The 8,069-nt window shown below is 48.8% G+C and overlaps 1 protein-coding gene across 3 annotated transcripts in view; it reads left to right on the top strand.

Annotated features, from left to right (window-relative positions):
• The first annotated feature begins 1,347 nt into the window (after nucleotides 1-1,347).
• USP49 (ubiquitin specific peptidase 49) overlaps nucleotides 1,348-8,069 on the top strand; it is a 34,596-nt gene continuing 27,874 nt past the window's right edge. For all 3 annotated transcript variants that reach the window (XM_075115732.1, XM_075115733.1, XM_075115731.1), the window contains exon 1: nucleotides 1,348-1,404. The gene's annotated coding sequence lies outside the window, so the exon portion shown is untranslated. The remainder of the gene's footprint in view (nucleotides 1,405-8,069) is intronic.

The following is an 8,069-nucleotide window of genomic DNA, read 5'->3' as shown; positions in this document are numbered from 1 at the left end:
TGAAGTACTTTGCCTTAAAACTTACTGGGACAGGATTGGGCAGGGGGGACACTTTGTTCCCGTGCAAAGGAATCATGTCTCTGACACCACTGACCTGTGCTTCATGTCATCTGTTCTGCATGGTCCGTGACTCCTTGCTTGCAGCTTTGCCCCAGCTCGGTGCTGCCCAGAGACTTGCTGCTCCCTGGCAGGTCCCTGGCGGCACCTCCAGAAGGCTGCGAAGTAGTGAGTTGTCCCAGTGGGTGCAGGTGACTCCTGAACGTGGCTGTCCCTTGCTGGGGACACGCTTCTCCCCCAGCCTCAGTGCTGATGGTCCTTTGTCTCTGATAAAACGTGTCTCCTTCCCCTCGTGGCTCCTGCACTGTGGCAACAAGCGTGTGATCTAGAGGCCTTCGAGTGACCTCTGGCAAAGGCCAGTACTGCGCATAGGCCCTTGTCTGTGTGCCATCACTGCTGCCTGGCCCTGTGGGGTGCTACCTCTGTCACCTCAGGGGGACCCCATCACTTTAGGTGCCCTGTGGGCTTCCCCCCCATCACCTCAGGACCTCAGGTGCTCTGTGGGGTGTTCCCCCATCACTTTAGGGGTCCTGTGGGGTGTGTCCCCACCACTTCAGGACCTCAGGGGTCCTGCGGGGTGCCCACTGTCACCTCAGGGTCTCTGTGGGGTGTCTGCCGTCACTTTAGGGGTCCTGTGGGGTACCCCCTGTCATCTCAGGAGCTCAGAGGTCTTATGGGGTGTTCCCCCATCACTTTAGGGGTCCTGTGGGTTGCTCCCCCACCACCTCAGGGGCCTCATCACCTCAGGAGCCCTGTGGGGTGTCCCCCCACCACCCCGTCACCTCAGGGGCCCTGTGGGTATCTCCCACCCCACACAGCCACCTCAGGGGCCCCACGGGAACTCTCCACCTCCCGCTCTGCCCCTTTAAGAGTCTCTTTGTCTCCGAAACATCCTTATTTACCCTCCTGTGACTCAACCAAACTTCAGTCTGGGATTCACAAAGCCCGGTACGTCACCGTCCGGGGCCGGGCGCAAGCAGGCGCCGCCCTCCCGCTCCTCGACCGTAAGCCATTGAAGAGCTCTCTCTAGCGGCTACGCAGAGTTCGTAAGGTCCGCCACAACACTCTCTGCCGGGGCGTAGACTGAGCAAACGGCGTCTGTCGGTGCGCTAGCCGCGCCGTTAAGGCCAGGCTCCGCTCTACGGAATTGGCGTAAGTAGCTGCGCTGAATGGGGAGCGGGACTTGCGGAGGAGGAGGGAAGGCGAGAGCGCTGTGTGGCGTGCTGTCCAGCCAACGGCGAGGCGGGGCGGGGCTCGGCGGGAGGCCAATGGGCGGGGAGGGGGCGTGGCCGGCCGCAGTCGGGGTGTCTCGCGCTGGGTGACAGCTCGCGCGTGCTGATGATGGCGGTAAATAAAGGGGACGGGGGGGGGAAGCCGCGACCCCCCCTTGAGAGCCGGGGAGGGGGGGGCATCCCGCTGTGAGGAGGGTGCTGAGGGGTCCTCGGTGCACCCCCACACCCCGAAAGGGGCTTACCCCCCGCAGCTCGGTGCGGTTTGGGGGGCGCGGGGGACTAAGGCGGGCACCCCTCCAACCCCCCCTCTCACACCCCCTTACGCCCCCCCTCACGGCCGCCGCTGCCTTTGTCTTCGGGCGGGAGCCCCGCACCGACCCCGGCGGCTCCGTAACTTTCCCTTTGTTGAGGCACCGGGGCCGCGGGAGCGACCCCCGACGCCCCCCTCCTCCAAACCCCCCCTCCACCTGTGACGGGCCCCCCCGGGGGCTCTGCGCCCCCCGCCGCCCCGGGTGGGGGGGACACACAGCGCCGGGGGCCGCGTCCCGGGGGGTGGGGGGGTGCCGGGGGTCGTGGCCTTGCTGTCAGCGGGGGGGGGGGGGGGGGCGGAGCACGCCTTGAGTAACCCCCCTGTGCTGTGCTTGGGGGAGAGGAGTGGGGAGAGGGCACGGAAACGGGGGAAATCGTTGCTGACTCATATTTTTGAGGGGGAAAAAATAAATCCGTGGATTTTGTGTGGTTTTTTCCTCCCCCTTGCCGCAAAGGAAAACAGCAGAAGTTAATAAGGTGGGGGGGGCCGGGGGGCATCTTGGGTTTGGGTCTTGGTGGCGAGCGTCCACCTCGGGGAGCGAAGCGTGCCTTAAAATCCCGTTTTAAACAATATTCGAAGTGTGGGGGTGGCAGCGATTTGTGTCCCCTCCGCGAACGCTCAAATAACCGAAGGAGACAACGCGCGTGAGCCCCTACGAACAGGAGGCAGGGTGTTTTTTTTTTTTAAAAAAAGCTGCTCATTTTAGGAAACGCGCCCACTAATCGTGTTACGTGCGATTGTACGTAGGAAAAAGAAGCTTGATCTGTGTGTCAAAACAGCTCCTGATCTCCAGGTACAGTCAGCGGGGGAATATTGACAGACGCGATGAAAGCAGCCGGTTGTTTTGAAATATGTAAGGAGGGGGAGGGAAAAAAAAAGCGTCTTTACTTCTCAGAGCTCCACTTGTACTTTTAATCAGGGAAAAGGCGCTGTGAGCTCTTGACGTCGCTGAGCTCGTCTCGTATGAAACGTTGCAAAAATTTGCTCCTTTTATACGCTGCTGCTTTAGAGAAGGTGCTCGCTGGAACCTGAGGAGTGCGCGGTGAAGGATGTGAAAGATTCCTCAGCCCAGGCAAAACTCTAATTGACTTTGGCGGGAGCTCCTCCTGAAGTAGCATCAAGCGTTCTGGGGCAAAGGCAAGGCAAAAAATAGGGACCAGATTAAAAAGGATGATAGGGAGGTGGGACTGGGAGCAAAAATAAGGTGTCGGGGAGGGGGAGGAAGGGGGCTGTTGGTGGAGAAGGGATCTGAGCTGTTGCTGGAGAGAAGGAAACGCGCGGCTGGGATGTGAGGATGAGGAGCTGCTGGAGCGGCAAGGGTGAGAGCAGGTAAATCGGTGGAATTGCGAATATCAAAACTCTCTGTGTGTGAACGCTGTGGATTAATTTGCGCTGGGATTAGACGAGTGTCAGTCTAACGGAAGCGTCTGGTGTTGCGCCCTGTGTACAGCCAGTGGTAAATGTGGTGCTGGGGTTTGCACTGAATTTCTGCTCCTCTCCCTTTGGCAGCTACCCTTGGGGGTTGCTGTTGTTTAACCATTGTCAGATATGTTGGAATGATGTTAAAAAAAAAAAAAAAGGGGGCAACAAGAGCATTTGGTGTTGTTTTTAATTGCTTTGAAAATATTCTAGGTGCAAATGTTTGAAAATTATGTGCCAAACGTGAGCAGCATTTGATGTCTCTGAGCTAGGCATGCTTTCAAACGCAAGGCTGCAAACGGTAAAGGCTTGTTTATTTTTCCCCTAATCGTTCTTCCTATTAATATGAGCTGACTTCAAGTGAAAAGGGAGTTTTGAAGTTGGCAGCTTTTCAGGTCTGGAATAGTTCTTGGTCTTGTGCAAGTTCTGTTTGTTACAAAGAATTTTGCTTATTCAGGAGCAGGGCTTAACAATAGTCACATATGCAACGGTTTATAGAGTGCTACAGCTAGTAAGGCAAAATTGGGGATTTATTTAGCTGTTGTGTGTTCAAAGATTGTTAGTAAAGGATCTGTTGCCGCAATTCCTGCGGAGATTCAGATTGCATGTGCTGCGAAGCCCTGTGGTTGACAAGACACACTGGAGGCCTGCAAGAATGGAGAAATTTTGAATAAGCCTCGTGCTGCAGCTTGCAAAATGAAACAGCGCTTGGTCTGGTTAGTAGTTGGATTGGTAAACTCGAAGGGAACAGCAAAGGATCTGCCTTTTATGTGTTGTACTGTTAATCATGGGAATACTGCTGATGGAAAAGAAAGGGCATGTTTAGCTCGGTGTATCGCCTCTCTGCTCTGGGTGGGAAAGCCTTACATGCAGTTCCTTGCTGCAGTGGATTTCTTGTGACTAACCGTAATCCTTCACTTGGTGTTTCCTTGTTTGCAGCTCCCCGTCCACATCAGACATTGCAGGTTGGTTTTTCTCAGTGCCAAAATGCACTTACTTGTTAATTGGGTTTTTTTAAAAGTAGTTATTGTTCCATCTCAGCACATAAGAACAAGTGACAAGAAGCACTTTCTCTAGTGGTAAAGGTGGTATAAATGACTGAATGTGTCTTTTAAGATCCTATTTTTATTGGCCTTTTCTTTTTTCTTTCGTTAGCTATTTTTATACTGAAATTTCTTGGGACTTCTGCTGGGACTCATAAAGTGAAATTTAGTGCTTTCTCAGCCCTTAGAAGATGTTAGTGGGTAGATTTAGAATAGCCAACAAATGGAAACACTATGAAATTCAGCTTCTTGTCTTATAAGGTATGTGTGAATTCTTTCACATGTGTTTTTTGCTTTGGGGAAGTGTGAAAGGGTTTCTGAAGTTGACCTCAGCTCTGAGTCAAAACAAAACTAAGGGGTTTGTTTTAAAATCGCTCGTTAGAAATTAATAGAGAGATACTAAGATAAGGTGCTTGAAAACTTTGCCTGTAACTGGGGGCAGCGATTCAGATGGAACGGGGGAGAGGGAAGATGGGTCAGCTCTAGCGACAGCTCACTCCAAGCTGTGTGGTGGGAGGTGCTCCGAAAGATCCCCCCAATCTGCGCAGGAGTCCTCACCAGCGGCTGAGAGACACTGAAAGTTTCTCACTTTGTTTAATAATCTTTGTGGTTTTCGTCTTGAATATTTCATCAAGGGTTGGTTTTGTTGGTTGTTTTTTTTTCTTCCCTTTGGGGAATGAAGCCTTTGGAGATGTTCTTGTCTCAGCAGCCTATTGTTAATTGCTCAGTGTATAAACACTTCACCTTTCCTAAATGCTTAACCGCAATGAACAGGCTGTTGAGTTGATGTGGGTATGTTGTATAGAAAAAAGCCCCCCCTGCCTTCAACAGCACTGAATGGAAGATCCTCCTCGTTAGCATGAAGCCCTTAACGAATCATTGCTTTGCTGTGCACTAAGCAAATTCAACAAATTGTTTAACAGAAACCACTACCATCTAAAAATCCAATTTATGGATCAGAATGCCTTGGTTGTTTGTTCATATCTCCGCGTATACTGACGCTAACGCTCTTCACTTTTGTTTTTATTAGACTTTAGATCAAAGATGGCTCATGCGAGGCTGTTAAGTCGTATGTGGCTTGCAAGCCATTGAATTACAGCCCCAGCATGCAGGCTTCATCACGTAACTGGCAGCAGAGCTACGGAACAGCTATAACACGCCACTGAAACAAAAAAGATTAAAGTGGAGTGAGGGGAGAGAAGGTAAAAATGGAGGTGGAGGTTCTGTCCTTTGCCAGTGTCCTAGGGAAATAATTTCTGAGTGGTCTAAAGCTAGTTATTTGTGTATTTGCAGTAATTCATATCACAGCATGTTGTGGAAAATGCAAATTAAAATGCGCACTCTGTTACTCTGCATTCTGCTGGTTTCGAAGGGAGGAAAAAAACCCCTTTTTGCTACCGTGTTGGGAAGCCAGTTCGTATCTTTAGTGTTCACAAGATAGGAAGAAACAAATAAACCTGTCTGCTTTGTGCTGAGTGTTGTTAATTAGCTTTTTTGCTTATTTGATGGCAGCGGGTGCACGGTAACTGTTACACCTCCAATACATTATAAAGATCAGTATGAAATCTCTCAGAAAATGGCAAACTTGTTGGGGCATACCTTGAGATTTTTTTAAAGGAGGCTCACCAGAGAAGTTTCTTTAATTAGGTAATTATAACGTAATTCACTGAGAAGTCTGTCCTCTTAAGAACTTTACTGAGAAAGTAGAAGAAAAATACAGGCAGCTCTCTGGAAAACATCAGCTTTTTCCCCTTGTTCCTCCCCACAGTGCGCACGCTCGCTTTCTTGTCTCCCTGTCTCGGCTGTGTAATTCAGCCGCATTTTCAAATGAAGACAGAAAACGGGAATACGCGGATCTGACAGCTCAAAGTTAGTATGAGTGCATTTGAAATGTGTCTTGTGTAACGTGTCAGTCGTGACAAATGTACTCTTTTAAAAAAAAATCCTGACTAAGGAGATGCTTTTTCAGTGTTTTGTAACTTTGTTAACTGAAATGCAAAAGGGCACTTTAGCCAAAGCGAAAACCACATACTCAGACACAGGAATCCCTGCAGAAGGTGGGGATAACATGCCGCATCTTGGTCTTTAAAAGAAAATAATAGTTTGGTCTATTACAGTATGCCTCAGCGTGTAGTACGCATCAGGAAAACTCTTACACTCAACCTCTAATCAAGCATGCTGAAAAAGAAACTTTTTTTTTTCCTCCCTCTGGGTGAAGCCAGTGGCGGTTTTGAAAGAACTAATTTAATGGAGAAGAGCTTTAGTGCATTTATGTTCTTTTCAGTCTTTTCAGTCAAACCATGGAAGATCAAGTCAAGAGTTATGGGCCACAGCTGTGTTCCTCCATTGAGACCTTCTATAGGACATCAGCTGAGCTGATTAAGAAATGGTGACCACAGCTCCTTCCCTTATTCACTCTGAAAGGCAAATCCGTCCACTTGATTGAGAAGCATTGCCTTGCAACCATATTTTCCCATTCACTTTCAGTGGGCGGCTTAGATTTGATTAAGAAATACTGTCCTATAATTACATTCTGTCCCTCTCTCTCATGCTATGAAAAGCCCCTGAAGACAATTCAAGGTTTTGAACTTTAAATAAAAATGGTACGGAAGGAGGATCTTTGCAGCCTGGCTAGGTGGGTATGCAGATGAAGCGATAAGTAGCTTTTAGCTTGAAATACTAAAAGAGTATCCTAAGAGGGGCAGTCAGTGCTGGCTTGTGTTTCTGTACCGCTACGGCTTTGTTCCCCGCCTTCCTGGAAGGGATCAGTGTCTCTAAGCCTCTCTCTGTTTCAATAAGTTTGTGACAAATGTGCTTTCCTTCTATTCAAACAGCAAAAACTGTATTTTATATTAAATCCTTTCTTTCTTTCAGTGCGATGGGACCCGGTTCATGTCTTGCCTGGTGCCAAAGCCAACTTTACCCACCAATTTTAGATAGTTTAGGATTTCATATTATGTTGCATATTAAATGCATTCCAGCTGAATAACAAGTGCCTTGTGTATTAAGAAAATGATAGAGGTTTGTGGCTGACTTCTGGCTTGAACACTATCTGCATAAATATTGAACTGTAGCCTATCAGAACAAATAATTTTGTCATACACTAAACTTTAGCAAATACAGTTTGGCATGAATGCCTCCCCTCCCACCCCACAGATTTCTGTAATTCAGTCAAATGAGGAGCTGATGTCTTTTTTGACTAATTGGGGGTTGCGTTTATATTCACTGTGGGGTTTTTATACTTGACAATAGTTGGTGGGTTTTCTGAGTGGAGGGAGAGCTCTAAGGATTGATTTAAACAGACTGTATGTGTATATATCTCTGTGTGTGCATGTATCTATAGATGTGTTGCTAGAACTGGACAACACAATCTGCTTTTGGATGCTTAGGGGTTTTCCAGTCATTAAGGAACAGTGAAAAGTGATCTTATTTGGAGATTGCTGCCGGCTTAGTATGAGCCAGAGGGATGCTTCATGGTGAGTTAACTGAAACTTGGATTGTGGGTTACCTAAAACCCTGTCGTCTGATGGGGGTGTGGATGGGTGGCTGCTTGGGCTCGGAGCCCAAGGAGATCCTCTGCCTGTAGCTGTGAGGGTGTGACTAAACCATTTAATCTCAGCATTGCGCTCTCAGAGGAGTGATGGCTCCAGCTCTGCCATCCAGCGATCTTTGTGAGGAGTTACGGGATGGTTTTGTTTTCACTTTTTAAGGGAAACTTTTTCCCTCCTCACTGCCCTACTCATGCATCTCCTCATGGAAGCGTAGAAGGCAAAAGCAATGAATTAAGACAGCTCGTTGGACCAAGCTGGCTGACTTCTAATTAAATGGAGAGAGTGATGGCTAAATATCTCCATCCTCTGCCAAGAGACAAAAGCATGGGGAAAGCTTCTCCTCACTTTCCTTGCTAATGCTGCCAGAGGGAATGTCGGGAGGAGGCGGAGGGCGTTGAAAGGGCGACTCTTTCGATATCTGCTTATTGGCTTCTTCTGCGTTACTTTGCTGGCATAT

Source organism: Phalacrocorax aristotelis, chromosome 21 (assembly GCF_949628215.1).
Source record: "Phalacrocorax aristotelis chromosome 21, bGulAri2.1, whole genome shotgun sequence".
NCBI lineage: Eukaryota > Metazoa > Chordata > Aves > Suliformes > Phalacrocoracidae > Phalacrocorax > Phalacrocorax aristotelis.
Note: the sequence above shows the minus strand (reverse complement) of the source record. Positions and strands in the feature narration are given on the sequence as shown.